Source organism: Mus pahari, chromosome 21 (assembly GCF_900095145.1).
Source record: "Mus pahari chromosome 21, PAHARI_EIJ_v1.1, whole genome shotgun sequence".
NCBI classification, from domain to species: Eukaryota; Metazoa; Chordata; class Mammalia; order Rodentia; family Muridae; genus Mus; species Mus pahari.
The window spans coordinates 41,061,822-41,082,105 of record NC_034610.1 but is presented as its reverse complement, the minus strand read 5'-3'; positions in this window follow the sequence as shown (position 1 = coordinate 41,082,105).

The following is a 20,284-nucleotide window of genomic DNA, read 5'->3' as shown; positions in this document are numbered from 1 at the left end:
GAGGAGGAGGAGGAGGGACAGGAGGAGGAAGAGGAATAGAAGGAGGAGGAGGAGGAGGAAGAGGAGGAGGAGGAGGAGGAAGAGGAGGAGAGAGCCAGGAAAGGAGTAGCTGCCATGACTGAGAGTAAAGGACAGAGAGACAGCCAACATGTAGGAGCTAGGGAAGAAGGGCCCCAGGCGACTCCCACCCCTTGGGTCTAGGAAAACAATGATGGACAATAAATAGATTTTAGAATGCAGTAACTCAGGAATATAGGAGAGGAGGTGTTAGCCGGAGGGGAGGTGTTAGCCATGTAGAGGTTTGGGAGTAGTCATAGAGCTATTTAAGGCATATTAAGACATAAGGCTGTGTGTGTGTGTGTGTGTGTGTGTGTGTGTGTGTGTGTGTGTGTGTATGTGTGTGTTTCATTCGGGAACCCAGAACTTTGAGGAATGCGCTGCCTCTGCCTGGATGATTTGAGCCAGGATTAATTGGCAACTACAACAGAGGATATTATGCTGAATGAAATAATCCAGTGACAAAGGGACAAATTCCGCAGATTCTGTTTATATAGATTATTGAATGTAGCTCAACTGTAGAATGGGGGTTGCCAGAGGCTACTGAAGATGGAGGAGGGATTTTAGTTTTCAGGCTAAAAAAGTATTATGGATTTGTTATGTAACTGTGTGCAGACAATTGTGTCATTCCAGTGTACTCTGAAAACATAATTAAGACGATGAGTTTTGTTATATGCTTTTGTTTTTATTATCACAATTAAAAAGAAAAACCCAAAATGCTAGTAGAAGGTAAGTGGATTTCACATCGAGCTATGAGATGCTTGTTGGTTAGCTCTCCTATTTTTTGTAAAAGAAAAAAACAAACTATACAAACTGAAAATCAGTTTTGCCTTGAACTGAGGGAAAATTGAGTTTTTAGGGCAAATATATCCTGGAGTCTAGAAAAACTGTATGTCCAAAGAGATAGAGCCACTGAGAACTGCTGACCTGGGGTAGAAGTCATGAAGGTATGGATATGGTCTCCTCTCAGCTCCCACTGTGGGCAGCTGAGGACTGAAACCAGGGCCTTATGATAAATTCTCAACCTTGTCATGGAGGTATGAATTGACTGGAATAAGGAATACTTGCATAGTAATTCATGAAGTTGAGAGAGGCAACATCATGGGGTCATTGTGTTGGTAGAATATTTGTTGAAGTCTCTTATTCTAATAACCTGTGATGATTTCCACACTTATGATCCTACAATTTGTGAATGGAGTAGTACTGTTTGTTTTTCTATCACTCTATCACTCTATCTATCTATCTATCTATCTATCTATCTATCTATCTATCTATCTATCTATCTATGAAGGGGTTTGAGCTCAAGGGCTTGTGCTTAGCCAGGCAAGTTTTCTGCCACTGAGGTACATCTTCAGACAAGGATAGTGTCTTTAAAAATTGGTCTAAGGGTGTTGTGTCTTTTACCATGAAAGGTACAGGAGGAGGGTAGACGCTGATCCAGGGAGCAGGGCTCAGTAGGCCCTTACCTGTAGGTGCTTTGATTTGGTGCTTCCCATCGTCCAGAACTGGAGTAACACAGAGTTGATGTTCAAAAGCCACTGCCTTAGGATATTTTGGTGTAGCCACCCAAATAGGCTGACATAAAACCCTACCAGGTTGTCAGAGAGGCAATTCAGGAAAGACCTTTTGATGGTAATGACGGGAAGCAACAGAGGTTTTCTTTAATAAGCATACCAGGAGCTTTCTTGGCACCAAAAGCTCTTCTTTCGGTACATTTTCCCGAGCATAATTTTGAATACTTTTCCCACTTGAAAGAGAATTCCTTTCCAGTTGTAACCTCTGGTGGCCTTGTTCTATTAATTAAAGTTAAAAACAAAAGAAAGAAAACACAACTTTGATGTGTTGTTTGTCAAATAGATAGCATCTTAGAATCACTCGAGAGATGAGCCTCTGGGCATGCCTCTGAGGGTTTATTTCTATTATGTTAATTGCGGTGGGAAGAGCTGCCCACTGTGGGTGTCACCATTCCTTGGCTGGGATCCCAGACTGTATAAGTAGAGGAAGAGTCAAGCAGCGGCATGTACTCATCTGTCAATGCTACAACCACTTGCTTCAAACTTCTGCCACCTTCACTTCCCATCCGTGATGGACTGTGCCCTTGATCTGGGAGCCAAGACAATCTCTTCAGTTCCTTTTGCTAGGGTATTTTATCACAGCAACAGGAAAAGAAGCTAAGACAAGGTCAATAAGGGACAGAGCTTCAGTAGAGGGGGACAAAGGGAGCTTGGAGATGGACAGGAATGCATGTGAAGGGCAAGATGTCGTGGAAGTAAGATGCCATTAGAACAATATAGACCCCTCCCAACACTGGCAATAACAGAAGGATAGTAGAAGTAGAAATATCAAAACTAAAAAAAAAAAATCAAAAGATGATATAAAATATAACCAAGGGCGGGGGAAGAAGGTTTGAAGAGAGATTGATAGAAACTTCCCTAGCTGAAATGCAGGGATGTAATAGTGCAATAAGAGAAAAGGTAGAATCTCCAAGACTGAGCCATAGCATCAGAAGGTGCAGTATGAACATGTTTGAAAGAGAAGAGAGGCGGGACGTGAACATATATAAAGTATCAATAACTGAGTACTTGCAGAAATTAAGAGCAGACACCAAACCACAGACGACTGCCAGAGCTCCCAATGGGCAAATAGACAGTAATTTGTGCAAAGGGAAATAATTTTAGAGTAGTCATGTGCTATATAATGTTATTTTGGACTGTGACAGACTGTGTATAGGAGGGTGGTCCCATAAGATTATAATAGAGCCAAAAGATTCCTATCACCTAGCTAGATTTGAACCACTGTAATGTCTTAGTACATTATATATTTGCAGTAGTGTTAGTGTAAATGCAGCCACGGCCCTGCTAACTGTATAAAACAATACTAGACACAATTATGTACAGTGCAATAATTGATAATAGTCATAATAATAATAAGCAACTCTGTTTTAGATTTAAGTATTTCTCCTACTATAATTCTTTTGTTTAAAGTATAATCCTTCTGCTTTAAATTGTTTATTTTAAAAACATCTGCAATGCTACATTGGTCGTGGCCTCATGTATTTCATGTTTACTTTGTCTCTTGCATCAAAAAACCAATTGAATGATTACTTATATCATCCAGACTTGTATAGGTACCCTAAGAGGTTTGTATATTGAATCTATTGCTTAATGATGTACATCATCATCTCCTTCATGAAGTGATATAGGACAGTCTTCTGCTGATTCTCAAGGCATGAAAAATATGATCATGAATATTCCTCAGATGAATAAATAATCAATAGATACAAAAAAAGGGGGGGGGGAGAAAGAACACATCTAAAGGAAAGAATTCCCAGTGACTTTTGTAGACAGGTCTTCACTGGAAAGTGGAACATAATTTCTACTTTTTAACAGCAGGCTTCATGTGGTCACTTTCTTCTGATGAGTATAGTATGAAAGAAATGGGAATATATCTTTTTACTGGGTGAGACAAGTAAGCGTCAGTTGTGATTAAATCATGCTGAGAGTGTATACTTCTGAGCTGATGAGATAGGAGTGGCACTTTGCCTCTGAGGTCTTCCTCTTTCAGCCCCGACCCAAGACTAATCATGTTAAAAACCTCAACCCCAATTGAGGTATATTCTACAGAATAGTTCAGAAGTCCCCCAAAGTCTTTTAGTCATCAAGGACAGGGAGTCGGAGAAAGCCACAGTTTAGAAGGGAAAAATACTGAATGCAAGATGACAATCTGGAGCAGAAAAGGGTTTTGGGAAAGCATAAATAAATCTGATGAAATATAGACTTTTATCAACCATAATTGTTGACATGGTCTTATTATTTGTGACAAGCATGCTCAACTGAGCTGTTGGGGCAATGCAGTTGGTAACATCACTTGCTGCCAAGCTTGACCACTTGGATTTAGTCTCTAGGACTCAACATGGTGGAAGGAGAGAGTTGTCTCTCACATGTTGGTCTTTGATTTCTACACATATGCCGTCACACACACACACACACACACACACACACACACACACACACACACACACACTATATCTCATACCCCGATAACTGAAGATTTTAATGGTTAGCTAATGGGGGTAGGTTATATGAGGCCTCTGAATAATGGCTAATGGGCACTGTGTATGAGATGTTCAAACTTGCTAGTGTCCTGGGAGGTGATCATAAATAACAGTGAGATGCTGTGCATAGTCACTCAACTACAATTTGGGCAATTTCAGATTCTCCAAGAGGGTAGAGTGAGGGAATTAAACAATTATGAATATGAGTATAAACTGGCACATCCATTTAGAATATTTGTTTAATAAAGCTTAGTAAAGCTGGAGATGTGGGTTCCCCATCACCCAGTCACTTCACTTTAAGATATAAATCCCGAAGAACTATGGCACCATATAGAAGAGCATCTATGTTTCTATAGGTACACAAACAACATATGGCATCATATACAGGGATACTCAGTGAATTATTCATAATAATGGTTAAAATGACATATTCTAGCTGAGTGTTGGTATTTGAAAGAATAAACCGTGGTCTATTAATAAGAGCAGGAAGTATACACAAGGCAGCTGAATCTCAAAAGCAGCTTTGAATGATGAAAGTCAGTCTCTGAAGACATCATTCAATATGAGTCCATTCATACAGTACCAAAGTACATTGACAATGTTTAGATGAGCATATATGTAATAATGTTGCAGGAACATGTGGGTACTCAAATGTCAAATTAACATATTGAGGGCTTTGCTGTTGTTGTTGTTGTTGTTGTTCTTGCTTTACTCATAGCTACGTTTTTCTCTCTTCCTGGTTTAGAATGTCAGTTTTCATTTTGTAGAGTATGCGTGCTTCCGGCACTGCTCCCTCATACCCATGTAATTTGCTGCTTTTTTGTTTTGGTAGCCTAGGAAATAAAATAATTGTGCTTGTTGACTATTGCATAAGACAAGCAGTCTCCAGATTTGGATTTAGGGCACTCTCCTAGGAACAAATTCCATGACCTTTGATGAATAGGCAATGTCACATTCACTTATTTAAGAAATATTTAGCCGTTCCCACCAAAGGTCAGTTTCCTTCTTCCACTGTGGGCCCTAGAAATACAGCAACAAATGCTAACACAAAGTCTTGGAAGTTATGTAATTGTCGGTCGGTGTACTGGTATCTGTGTAGGCTTTTGAATCTATTTTAAGCCGATACTCTGTGTGTATGTGTGCGTGTATTTGTGTGTGAAGGCATGGGTGTGTGCATGTGCAGATGTGCACGTATAGAGGCCAGACACCAACTTTAGGTATTGCTTCTCAGGAGCTATTCACCTTGTCTTTGTGACATGGTCTTACTGGGATTTGAGGGTTCACCTACCAGCCTAGGCTGGCTGATACACTCAGGAACACATAGCCTTCACATTCCAGTGTGTGTATGTGATAACAAAGAAAAAGCCTGTAGCCAGGTAGGTGTCAGCTCTGTGTTTATATTTGCAGCTAATGAGGAATTGCTAACAGACCTGATAATAATAATGGCTCAGAAGGCACAACATTATTGTACCTTTAGGCTCAGTCTATAGCTTATGTCTTGTTTGCTCCATTCAAACAAACATGGTTAGAATTAAAACACTTTTTCCCTTCCACACTTTGGGAGTAAATGAAAGACCTTGTTTATCCTAGGCCCCTGATCCCACTGGGGCACACCTCAATTCTAACTTGTTTTTTTGTTTGTTTGTTTGTTTTTTGTTTTGTTGATAGAATTCCATTTTCTTCCAAATATTCTAAGGGAATATACAAATTATCCATTTGACCGGCCCAACTTGAGATGCATCCCATGGGCAGACACTAAACTCTGACACTATTACCGATGCCATGTTGTGCTTAAAGACCTGAGACTAGCGTGGCTGTCCTCTGAGAGGATCTACCAGCAGCTGATAGGGACAGATGCAGATACTTAAAGTCAAACATTGACCTGGGCCCTATGGAAGAGTTAGGGGAAGGATCAAAGGAGCTGAAGGGGATGGCAACCCCATAGGAAGGACAAGTATCAACTAACCCAGACCCCTGGGATCCCCCAATCAAAGAGCATGCATGGGCTGTCTGTGGCCCCTGGCACATATGTAGCAGAGGACTGTCTTGTCTAGTTTCAGTGGGAGAGGATGAACCTAGTCCTATAGAGACTTGATGCCCCAGGAAAGGGGAATGCTGGGGGTGGGTGATGTGGGGGTAGGTGAGTGAGGGGGTTGGGTGGATGGGTGAAGGAACATCCTCATACAAAGGGGAGAGGGGCTGCTGTGAAGAACTCTGGGAGGGGGGACTGGGAAGGGGGAAACCATTTGGAATGTAAATAAATAAAATAATTTAATAATAATGAAAACCCTTAAGAGTGGCACCCAACACTTCAGGTCACAATCTGAACATCTGAATGTATATATATATATATATCACATTGTATCAGAGATGTGATAAACTTTTAGAAACCGTTGAATAATGCTAGAGATTCTGAGCTTTTATTCTTAGTTCTTTATTTCTGATAAGAAGAAAAGAACAAAAAAATGGTTTTAGTAGGATTTAACTCAATAGAAGCAAAAGACCCTATATCTATTGGTTCAAAATAATATGCTGTAATCTATGCTTTTGACACTTTAGTGTTTAGTAATGCCTTTGAGTCTTTGTGCATTTAAATTCAAAGCGTGCCTTCATGGTCTGTCATTCTAATGCTGATATCTGTTTCAGAGACGTGAGCCAATTTGCAATGTCCACTTCAGTTGTCATTTGGAAACAACTCTTTTTCACAGTGTCCTGACATTGACAGTCAGGGAAACCTTTGAGCGCAAGAGAACACTTGATTTTTCTCAGGGCATGAGAGTGCCTGGCCTCTGGAACTGTATTCTCATTTCATTGGGGAAAAATAATGACTAATCAATGTGAGGGGCTAGGTGGCATTGCAGGTTAATTCACCGGGAGTTAGTGTGTCTACATGAAGTTTCTATAAACATCTTGCCTCAAAACAAGTCCAGAACACTGCATGTTTGTGGTGTGCTGATTTTCGGTGGTGGTTTATAACAACACGCATTGCAAATATTTGATTTAAGCCACCGAGTGGTTGTTTCTTCAGAGAAAAGTCTCCATCCCAGGTCAGCAGGTGGGTTACCTGTTAATGACAACAAGGACGTCATATGCTAACAGTTATACTTGAGGGTTGCCTGGAACCTCCTCCTCCTTTTTCCACACAGGATCTTTTCACTTACTCCAGGACAAAGCTGATGTAATGTAGCTAATTTACTCCAACTGTAGTTTTGAAAGGCAGTTAAAGAAATACACTCACCATCCATCCACATAGAAGATACGTATAATACACAAGACCAGACATGGGTAGGCCTTTGAGAAAAAAGGGGGTCTTAGGTTTTATAGTTCTAAGTGATTAGGTGTATGCTGCATTGCAGAGTAAACTCAGGGTGGAGGTCATAATGAATGAATCCCTAGATGTTTACCAAGTCCCTGGATTAGATTGCATTCTTAATTGTTTGCAAATACATTGGCTTACCTAATTAAATAGGAATGACTCTACATAGCTACAGAGGATAGAGAACATTGAAACCTTTAGGACTCATTTTAAATTATCTATTCTGCTTGATAAACAAATATGGCCCAATCAAGATTTTTGGTACTGTGAAATAATGTCATGCTGGAAGAGTCTATTGAGACAACCATTTTTGAAATTATGCAAGTTTTTTTTGAGAAGTATAAATAAGGACATAAATTAAACTTTTTAAAACTTGGAATTCAAATGTTTTTAATTTTAAATTATATTTTTCTATTTTGTTCTTAATAAATAGGTTAAATGCATTTAAAAACATAATTGTACGTAGAAAAATAAAAACATTCGTTTCTATCTAAATTGACATCATAAAAATAGGAGTCTATAAAAGCTTATATTTTATACTCAACAATCTCAAAAAACTGATCATACATATAGATATTTCAATATAAAACTTTCTCTTCTGAAAAGCATGAACAGATCGTACAGTGATCTTCGTGACAATGGACATTTGTTCATTTTTGTTCAGAGCCTAATCTATCTGTAAACATTTAAGAGAACATTGCACCAGATAGGACCCATGAGCGTTATTCAACAGCCCACATTTCCCCCTTCAGTTTGCAAACTCCACAAGGCTTGTCCTCCACTTTTTTGAGAACTGTACTACTGGTGAGAACTGTACTACTGGTGAGAACTGTACTACTGGTGAGAACTGTACTACTGGTGAGAACTGTACTACTGGTGACGTAGTTTACAGCTTGGAAAGGGAGCTTCTTAGAGGGATCATTGATCTTCAAGGGAAAAATTTTTATAATTTACAAGTTCCTTGGACTAAAAAAATACAAACCAACAGTTTCTCAAGAATTTGTCAGTTTTACTTATCTTGTTCCCTGTTAGTCTGAAGTTACTTATTTTCTTATTAGAAATCCTGAAGGTGGCCCTATAGTGGGCATTGCTTAGACATTTATTCTTGGATTTTCATGGGAACCTTCTTATGGTTTATCCTGTAGGCACCAGCGAGCCTGTGAGTACCTGATGCTTATCCGTGACAGCCAAAACCTTTTGAGTTTTGTGCTGCTTGCAAAGAGGGGTACACAAGTCCTGGCTAATCAGGGGAGCATCATTTTATAAGGTTAAAGCAAGTTTATGAGGCAGTGGAAGCAGAGATATGTCTGCTTCATTGTGTGAAATTCTGTCTTTACTCTCAGCTTTACGATTTTTGTCTAAGTAAAGTTTCTGAGGGAGAGGCTATTATTACATTTCCCCCCTATTTTAATTACACAGCATATTGAGTTCCCCCACAGCCCCTTACGGGCCAGGGCCAGTGATCCCTAGAAATTCTGGGGGGGGGGGAATCAGAGACTTTGCTGCTACTTCATTACCATTCTGAGCAATATTAAAAAAAAAAAAAAAACTACCACAGAAAACTACTGTATGACAATAAGACATCCTACATAGAATCAGTCCAGATCATTTTAAGCAGGTTTCCTTTTCTCACTAAATAGGATGAGGACATTTTTAATCACCAGAAATACTCTAGGGGAAAATTACATGTTTTTTGGGGAAAAAGAAAAGTAGGAAAGCAAAAAACAAACAAACAAACAAACAAACAAACAAAAACAATCCTCAAACCAAAACCAAAAGCAAAGCTGCAACACACACACACACCAATAATAAAGATCCAAGAAAGTGGATCTGTCTTCTCAGATGTCCTTTGCTGTAGAATTCCTTGATGCTTTAGAGAGGAGATCTAGTAGCCTGGGCACAGATATAAGACTTTGAAAAGAAAAAAGAAAAAAAAAACAGAACAAAAACAAACAAACAAACAAAAAACAAGTGGAAAGGTGTGGGTGGGGATGGAGTAAGGCTTTTCTGAGGAAGGGAAACTTCAGGACAGGAGAAATGCCGTCGCATATAAGACAAGGTGAAGAGAAAGAGAACTCAGTGTGGCTTACGTGAGCAGGGTCCTCTCGAAGCCTTAGATGATCCCGAAGTTACTCACAGAGACTGGAGTGTGTGTGTGTGTGTGTGTGTGTGTGTGTGTGTGTGTATGTATGTATGTATGTATGTGTGTGTGTGTGTATGTGTGTGTGTATGTATGTGTGTATGTATGTGTGTGTGTATGTGTGTATGTGTGTTGCAAAGACACCTTGTTTGTCACCTATGTGTCTTCAGGAAGGCTACATTGCTTGCTCACAATTTTGCGAGGACATTCTTTAGGGGAGTAGTCAAATAGAACTGGTGTCATGGATGTGGGTGAAAAACAGCTGGATGAAAAGCAACATATTGATGAACTTGGGGTCACCCTGGGGCTTCACCTTATTAGAGATGCACAGCGTTTCTGTTCAAGGTAGAAGGCTTTTTTGAGAACGTGACATATGAACAATATTGAAGTATCTTTTTCCTTCATGTATAAAATTACATAGCAGAGCTAGTTTCTAAATATAGATAGGCATTAAATAGCAAATAAAGATGAGTGTTTATTGATACAAAATTCCAGCCCTGAAGCCTAGACAAGCTGTTTACATACCACTTGCCTTTCTAATGGTGGGGTAGGACTAGTCCGGACACCCAGTTTTGACAGGTTTGCAATACGATAGTTTTAGAGAGGTTAAATTAAAAATAGATCCAGACATTGCTATGGCTGTGTGAATGTATGGAAGTCCATGCTTAGCTTTACCGTGTATAAAATAAGGAGTGTGGGTAAATGCCCTCTAAGGTCACAGCCAAATCTAGTGTGATGAGTTTATCACCAGAAATGGGGGTTCATAAGTGGCTATAAATGTTGCTTTGATCTTACCCAAGGCCTTAATTTTCCAAATGGCCTTTGTACCTCCTGGAAACACTAATAAAATAAATCCATATGTAACCCTTGGTGTTTAAGTTACCCTTTGCCACAGTGTGGTACTTCTGGAGTTTTAGCATGATTTCCTTTCTAATGAGACTAGACTTCCCTACACAGAATTTTTCTATAAATAATGGATATACACAATTTAATTCCTGAATATAATATTTATAAAACACTGAATTGTAAAGGCAACGCCATTAGTAATAAGTCAGTTGTTATGAAAGCAACTTAGTAAACCTAAGACTAGCAAATCCATGTACTAAGAGTGCTCCACATTCGTGATAGTGCTTAAAATATATGGCTATTTGAAAGTGATCCAATCAAGAAGTTTATACTTTTTCAATGACAGCACAAATTTCTATAGAAAAACAAGCTGATTTGATCATTTGCACATTTTTCTTTTAATTTAAAAAAGACCCAGTGATAATAAGTTGATAGACTATACCTCATAAAGCTTATAATGGAAAAATCCAGTTTACATCAAATACCCAACTAATGTACAATTGTCACTGTGGTATTATGAGCATTTGAGTCTTCTTGGAATGTAGCAATGAATGCCTCCCCTGGCCAAGTGACTGCTCCTTTGTTAAGGAAGAGAGATAACTAATGAGGAAAAGAGGGAAATGAACTATCTCAGAAAACATGTGTGTGACAGGTTGAGGCAGTGAATGAGGGTTTCTGCAGCTGGGACAGTCCAGAAAACATGTGGTGCCAGTAGACTGGAGAGGGAGTCAGACACTAAATTATCCACAGTCTTCTGTTCTGTACCAAGATGGTCTGTCTGTCCCTTAAGGGATGCATAATGTTTTTTGTTTGTTTGTTTTGTTTTGTTTTGTTTTGTTTTGTTTTGTTTTGTTTTGTTGTTGTTTGTTTTAGAGTAGAGGCCTTTATTATTCAGTTGTATGCTGGTAGGGGTTGGGATTGTGTTCTTACTGTTAAAATTTGAAAACGTCCCATAGTTTATATCTTGGTAAACAGTGGGAAAGAGTCCAGTCTTAATATAGACAGATTAGGTACACCATGTTTATAAAAGTTTATCAGAAATTTCAAGATCTGAAAAATAAACAAAAAACAAGCAAAAGAAAACAAAACAAAACAAAACAAAACAAAACAAAACCCTGATCATAATGGAACAGTCAGTAGGCCAGGGGAGGTAGTCATTGTTACATTCCCCAAAGTCCCAAATGCTTATAACATCACAGTGATAATTGTACATTAGTTGGATATTTGATGAAAACTGGACTTTGCTATTACATTATAAGCTTTATGAGATAGAGTCTATCAACTTCTTACCAATATATGTCTTTGTTAGATAAAAGAATGCACAAGTGATCAAGAATGTATAATGATTAGAAAGGCGACAGTAGAAGACAGCAGGAGTGGTCAGAGCTCCCAGGCTAAGAGGTATCCTGTCTCCTCCACAAGTATGTGTGGCACGGGCTGGGCATCTTTCAGGATGGAGACCACATCAGCAACACTTGGACTGTTGTGGAACCTTCCCTTATCCCCACTCTGGGGCTCCTGCTAGAAGAGAGAATAGTGGGGACTCGTCATGACTTTCCTTTGCAGCCATCTTTTGTCTTTTTCATGTTGGTTTTGGCCATGGAATGAATGTCTTGAGCTAGTGACTCCCGGATGTGCATGAGGTTTATGGGATACATGGCAAAGCAGGCCACTCTTCTTCTGGGGGACACCTGTTGACTTCTCCGTTTTGGGGGATATGTATCTATTCTGACTGTTGATGATGAGTGTGGGCTTAGATTATGACCCCCTTATACTCCAAGTGTTGAAAGATTTGTTGAAACAAAAAAAATCCTTGAAGAATATTCTCTTTCTATGAAAAAAAAAAACCAAAAAAACCAAAGATAAAGAGATTATTCCTAACCTTCTATAATTCTCCCTTGATAGAAGTAAATAGTTTCTCACTAGGATAGTGACATCTACCTCTATTTGACAATAGTTTTGACCAAGTTATTCCAGAGGAGAATTCTCCCTAGGGAGAGCTATATCTGCTCCCTCTGACCTCTTGGGAAAAATCATGATTCTGTTCACCATAAAAAGTAGGCAAAGGTTCTAAGTCAATCTAGACTAGGAAGTGTGAGGGACGCTGAAAGACCCATCATGTGGAAATAACTTAGGGCTTCTGGGTTGGTGACTCTGTAAAGGAGGAGCTAAGAGAACTTACAGGAATAAGTAGGAATGCTGAGTCTCAGAGATCTGACTGTAGGCTAGCACTCAGCTGCCTATAGTCAGTGACAAGTGGCAATGTAGTGAGAGGAACTAATTTTCCAGGAAAAGAGATGTGTAAGTTCACTGGGCAGATTTTTCCAGCCGTGTGCTCTAAATGTTCCCTGCATCACCAAATTCTCCATTGAGTCTGTCTGTCTAATAATGCTTTGAGCTTCAGCAAGACAAAAAAGTAGACAAGATACTGTGCTGATATTTGCAAGCTCAGACTGGACACAAAGGAGAGATGGGGGGAGGAATCGTGCAGAGAGGGAGCAGTGAAGGCGGGCAGGAGATTCCTCATGAGTAGAAATGAGAAACCCTCAGCTCATGTCTCAGAAATCCCAAGGAATGGTGTGGCTGGCCCTCTGTGATTGGATATTTAAAAGTTACACCACAAGTCAAATGTTCTGTGTCTGCCTCAGTTACAATTGATTCAGAGACTTTCCTAGGAGATGAATCTGCGAGAAAAGACAATCCTTGCATCTCAGACAGCTTCAGCTCTGGAGTGTGAGCTATGGCTTACAAGGGGCCTGGGTCCAGGCATGGACTACTTGCCAACTTCTTACTACTAGATCCCACAAATTTGCATGTTACTACTTTTTCCTGCGCATGTTTCTGTTTCTCATGTGTATGTCTGTGTGGTGTAGGCTCAAGTGTATATATATGTTTGCAGGTTTGTAGGCACAAGTATGTATGCAAGTGTGTGCACTTGCATTTGTGGGGGCTTGAAGTTGCAGTCAGAGGTCTTCTTTGATCCTACTCTACTTCATATATTGACAAAGGGTCACTGATAGCTCTCAGAGCCTTTGTCCTCTACCACCACTCACCCTCACTCCAGGAGTATAAGAGGACTACCACCCATACTGAGCTCTGGGGCCCTGAACATGCTCAGATCCCCATGATTCCAGTCTGGTATAAGATGTTTAGAGTACTTAGTATCACCATTATTTTACGGATAAAGGAAAGAGATCTCAGAGAGGTTGTAGCTTACCCCAGGTAATGTACGCTGTTTGTCATGATGACATCAACAATGGAATCCAAGACGTTTCACCTCACCCATGGCCACTGTCTTTTTTTTTAAATGACACTTTCTCAATTTGTTACAATCCTGATCCCACCTCTGCCACCACTGCCATGTTTCTTAAGCCCCAGTCTTTCTTACAGAAACCCTGGATGGAGGACAATGCTCTGTGTCTGTCTTGATGATATATTGCCTGAGTGTATACTAATTTCCTTAAAACTATCAAGTAACAAACAACCAGATGCAAAACTGAGAGTCAGTTGGAGTTCTTTAATTGGGAATCTATTTTCATGTCCAGTTAATTTTTCCACAGTAGGTAAATAATACATCATTTTAGAGGATTGCGAGAACGTTCTTCTTTAAGTGGCACTTAGGATTTACAAGAGGTTAGGGAATGGCTTTTCAGTCTGGTAATTGTTTTTATGTGTATCCACTTCCTGTTGCTCCAGGAACTCAGTGAAATACTATTTGTTCCCTTGAGAAATTATTTCAGATCTTTGCATGGCTAAGACACCACATATATATGCAGGGCTTCACCTATTTAACATAATAATTCCATGGAAACGAGAACAAAGCTGTAGGAGATTTCATTAAAGCTTGGCTTCATTCCTAGCTTCATGGGCTAGTAAATGACCCGAAAGATCACCTCCTCCAGCCCGTTTCTAGTGTGTGTGTGATGTTTAAATAATTCAAAGAAAGAATGTTTCCACCATTCCCAACCCTCTGCAATTTACCTCAGTAACTTGAATCTCTTCAAGATTGTAATCTTTAGCTCAGTATACATCTTGCCACCCCAGCTAACTCATGCTTTCCCACCCCATTTAGTTACTTCTGTATTACTTGTCTTGTTGTTGTGACAGAATGATATACTGTGTCTTAGTTTGGGTTTTACTGCTCTGAACAGGCACCATGACCAAGGCAACTCTTTTAAGGTCAACATTTAATTGGGGCTGGCTTACAGCTACAGGGATTCTGTCCATTATCATCAAGGTGGGAACATGGCAGCATTCAGGCAGACATGGTACTGGAGGAGCTGAGAGTTCTACATCTTCATCTGAAGAGTGTTAGGAGAAGACTAGCTCCCACATAGCTAGGAAGAGGGTCTTAAGCCCACCCCCCACAGTAACACACTTCCTCCAACAAGGCCACACCTACTCCAACAAGGCCACCCCTCATAATAATGCCACTCCCCAGGCCAAACATACTCGAATCACCACACATTGATTAAAGCAAGGTTCAGAAGATGATTTCTTTTGGCTTGCAGTTCTAGGGTACAGTCTACACGGTCAGCATGATAGGAGATTGAGGTCACATGGCATCCGAGCCAGGAAGCAGAAAATGATTAATGCTGTTGTTCGGTTGCCCTTCTCCTTTTAGTCAGTCTAGATTTCAGATCAGGGAATGATGCTACCCACCATTAAGATAACTCTTCCTACCTCTATGAAGCCAACCTACATCATCCCAATAAAGCATGTCCAGAGGCCCCTCCCCCACTCTACATAATCCCTTATAGTGCATTTGTAGAGTCCTGTCTCCTAGATAGGCTAGCTCTTATCAGGTTGACAACCAATGTTAACCACCCCAGCTTTAGTCCAGAGCTCTGTGTGCTGTCTCCAGTGGAGACAGAGCTCCTCTGTGTAGAGGTGACATGTAGACTCGATATGTGGACGTAAAACAAAAAACGAAGCTCTTTTATTTCCCCCCCCCCCTGGGTCCACCTCTCCTTTCATGCGGTCTCTTTAATGGATTTCTTTGGGAAATTTGTCTCTTGTCTGTTCTTCCTTAAACTGTGAAGTTTATGATTATGTGTGGCCATCAGTTGGTCTGAATATTGTTGTGATAAATTGTGTGTGTGTGTGTGTGTGTGTGTGTCCTAAGTCTAGTATGAAGTGGAAAGACCAACTTTTTTGTTATTTCTTTTCCTCCCAATTTTATTTGGAAATGACCACATTCAGTATTTATGGCTCTAAAAGAACAGGAGCTGCTAACAAGTATCCTCATTTAAAAATAGATAGGTGTATCTTCCCATAAAGTATTGATTCTCCTTATTTAAAAATACTCATTAAGCGTCTACGATGTGCCAGGTACTGTAGCTGTGTGGGCTAAGGATGAGCCATGAGCAAAGTAAGTATCTTCGCTATGTTTTACCTTACATGCCCAGTGTCAAGTGTGGGCTCGTTGGTTTTTGCCAACTTGACACAAGCTAGAGTCACCTGGGAGGAGGGACCTTCAAAGGAGGAGTTGTTTTCATCGGATTGACCTACACCCTTGTCCATGGGGACCTTTTCCCGATTAATGATTGATATGGGAGGACCCAGTTGACCGGGCAATGCCACCCCTGGGACAGGTAAAGCTGTATTGGATAAGAAGTCCCAGTCATGGAGAGCAAGCCCGTAAGCAGCTTTCCTCTATGATTCTCATTCAGTTGCTCCCTCCAGGTTTCTGCTCTCAACCCTTGCCCTGAATTCCCTCAGCTGGGGATCATTACCTGGAAACGTTAAGTTGTAAATCCTTTCCTCTCCCAACTCAGTTTTGGTCACCAGATTAAATTATTGGTATCTTCCCAAGTAGGTGTTTGTGATTTGTTCTGGATCTGTACCATTAGTGTAATCCAGAAAGGAACTCCTCCACATGTCCTCAAAACTGGGAAGGGAATCAGAGGTCACGGGCAATCCTAGCACTTGGTTCAGAAGAAAACAAAACTAAGAATATGTGCTCAAATGAAACCTTGCAGGTAGTGGCGCCACGTGATGTCTTGCTTTCTTTGTGGGATATTGCTCCTGTAGACAAAGGATTCTGCACCCAAAACAAATCACTTACAGTTAGGCCTTTGTGACACATGAATTGGGAATTGTCTGTATATCCTATCAGTCCTTATGGAATATGGATGTATTTATGCATATTTAGACATTTGCTCCTGCATATGCAGTGAACTCAAGATTAAAGCTCCTTGTTAGACACATTCTTTCTAGTATACTTATTCTCCTCAAAACGTGGTGGAAGTATCTTTCACTCAGTAAGAGTAGTGCAGTTTACACAGAGGGTGGAATTTGATGACAACTTCTTTACCAAGATATTTGGACAATAGCTGCTAAGCTAAAACACTGGCCTCGGTTAAATAAGATCATAGTGTGATTATTACTTGATACCAGGCTCTTAATGTGCCATGAAAAGTTACATTAAGGCCCTGCCTGCCCTGAAGGAGGACTAGAAGCCATGAACATGTAGGTGATGTGAGAGTCACAGAGAGATGCATCCGGAGTGCTGGCTGAGACGGCGGTGTGAGGGGGAAGTGAGTAGGAGACACAGGCGAGGAGTGGGTGGAGGCAACACGGCATTTACACCGGAGGAAACAGGCACGGTCCATCTGCAGGAGCGAAGTGAGATCTCCTGGAGCCTGGCCAGGGAACTCACAACCGTTTAAATGGCTGCTCCGTGCATTCTTTGTGCTGATGCCTTAACAAGTATACTGGTATCCCTTTCTCGTTAGTGTGTACCACGTGACTTAAGATAGTATTGCGTAAGGTCTGGGACCATAGCTCGCTGCTCTGGAGTGCTTGAAGTAGCGTGAAACCTAGTTTGTTACCATCACTGAAAAAGAAAAAAAGGATAACATTGCTTGCTCTGAGACCATAGTTAGTCCCCGAGAGTCTAAAAGCAGGTGGCCTCTGTCTTTTTCCTTTCCGGTTCATTTGGAAATTTGAATTCTGAAGCGTTGTCTGACTTCTGTCAGATACTCTGTCTTTGTTTTCTACACTAATGGCATAATTTCATACATACATGCGCGTACAATTAGTTTAAAAAGTGAAATTTATTCTAAAATATTCATAAGATTAGTATTCAGTAATAATCTGGGCTTTTGGAATGTCATAGGAGGTTGTAAAACAGGCAATACATTTGCATAGTAGCCTCATGGTCTGATTCTAGGCTTGGTTCATCTTAGGTTTATGGAATGCTTTCTGTTTTCTTTGCTAGCCTCATACACAACTGTTGCTATTCCTCCTCCTCCTCCTCCTCCTCCTCCTCCTCCTCCTCCTCCTCACATGTATGCACATATGTGCCCCACTGGCCTCCAGTCACGCCAGACCAGTAGTGGTTCCTGAGTCTCATCTGACTGCCTGGTGCTTCTCTATACACACACACACACACACACACATACACACATATGTAAATATATATATTTGGCTCCATCTCCCTCCATTTACTTAGGGCACCAATATCTTCCTGACCAATGATGCAATCCCTCTGTGAGGCAGCCTCTGATGCCTGTACAGGGAGGTTTGTGAAGCCGCCTTCTTAGTTCTGTTTCAATGCTTAGAAGTAGAACCGCAACGACTTTTGTTTGTGACCACCTTTCCTATTGGGCTACGAGACCCCTCAAGGAACCGGTAATACTTTGATGAATTCTTGTGAAGCCTCACATAGAACCCATTTAGAAAAGTATCAGTTGGTTGAATAAATCACAAAAGTTGAGAAAATACGGGGGCATGGATTTTCCAGTTCTAGAGTGACTGAATTCAGTTAGGCACACTCTAAGAGAAGCCAAACAATGAGGAAACATGGCAGTGGGTTTGGTGAGAAGGGGAACCTGGTCCTTTTGATCTCTCGGTGTTCTCTATTTTGCAGAAAAATTAACCCAACTTCTAAAACCCTGTGTGTCAGGCCTGCTGTGTATTGGATTTACCTGGAGTGGAGGCTCTGCAAACTGATGTCCTGATCTCAGTTGGAGAGAATTTGATTTAATTGGTGATCAGTATGAAGTAAGTGCTAGCTTCCACTTAACTCTAAAGTGCAGCCAAAGCACTCAAAACACACAAAACCTGTATATGTATATATATATATATATATATATATATATATATATATATATATATATATGTTTTGGTCACACTCCTTGAAAATGAGATCAGTATGGCAGCCACATGGTGTACAGGGTGTGTGTATGTTTGTGTGTGCATGTGCATGCATGTGTGTGTGTGTGTGTGTGCGTGCGTGTACAAAGGTAGCTGTCTCTTAAAGAATCTTGGGTAAAGAAATGGATTAATGATAGGTAGGAAAGCTTGTATTTTTCAAGTATCTATCTATCTATCTATCTATCTATGGATTTGTGTGTGTTTGTGCATATATGTGTTTGAGTACACGTATGCATGGAACACATGGTATACATATATGCATGTGGACACATGTATACTTCTATGTACATATATGTGGAAGACAGAGGAAAGCACAGAGCTCCATGTCAGGAATGGCCGCACACCTCCTTTGTGGGCTCTCACTGGCCTGGAGCTGGCTGGTGAGTCCAGGAGGGCTGGCTGGTGAGTCCCAGGGGCACTTCTTTCTCCACTACTCCAGAAGGATTACCGGGACTCACCAACACATGTAGCATTTTTCTGTGAGATCTCTGGAAGGAGTTCAGGACTTCAGTTCACATGCTCAACTGGATGAACAGTTCCCCTAATCCTGAATTTAATGTTCTTAAGTTTTGAAGTACAACTCTAAAGACCAGTATTTTATAATGGATATTTATAAATAGCCCACCCAAAGAGCATTTTAAAGTCAAATACTCCTATAAGTGAGTTTTCAAAGTGTTTTTTTATTTTTTATTTTTAGCTATTTCTTAAAAGTGGATTCATTTTTAAGCTTCTAATTTTGGACTAAATAAACACACAAGCAGATTATCTAGATAATTGAAGCCAAACCTATTTTGGGCCCTAATTATCTCCAATACCTCAGGTGAAAGGGAGTCTTTATTTTGAATTATTTAGCTAATTTAGGACAAAGAACCATTTCTGTCTGTTTTCTCTGGATAATTTACAAGTTTCTTTGCCATCCTAATGTCTTCTTTTTCAAAGGAAAATGGGAGCAAGTGGCTTGGAATGGACACATTACTTTGTAACTACCTGGCTGCTATTCCTGCTTTTGCCTTTGTCTAAAATACAAGAAGGGAATTGACAGAATTTTAAAAACACAGTTGCTTGTAAGCGAAAGCATGAACTGTCCAATCCTATATTTCAGTCCCAGCTCCAGTTGAATGCTTTGGGCCTCATCCAAGATCAGATTGTCCTGAACCAATGATGGCCTCTGTGTCTTTCTTTCCCTTCCACTAGAGTCTCAAATCTCTTGGCACCCAGGCCAGGCTTACACCAAATCAAAGGCTGGAGACTCTGAAAGGCCCCGACAGGATAGCGTTATTTTTATTTCTATTGTTGTGTCAATGTGGAATGTATGAGAACATTTTTTTTTTCTTTATTTAAACTTTTCACATAGTAGGAAAAAGCCCTTTGGATCAACAGTTCTTATTACAAAGGACATTGGAGGAGAGAGAGAGAGAGAGAGAGAGAGAGAGAGAGAGAGAGAGAGAGAGAGAGAGAGATCCTTCCCTTCTTTACTTCAGCTATGAGAATTTCTGATACTACCCATTTTGCCCCTCCTAGCCTGCCACGTAGAAGAGATTCATCTAGGAGCCTGTCCATGTAAACAATACTAAAACATCAAACATCTTTATTTTTTTAAACTGTGAGATTCTTTTGGGTTTAATGATGGTGTTGGCGGTGGCCTGGACCAGTCGTTCTATGAGTTGAGTGCTTGTCAGATATGAATGAGGGCGTGAGTTTGGAGTCCCAG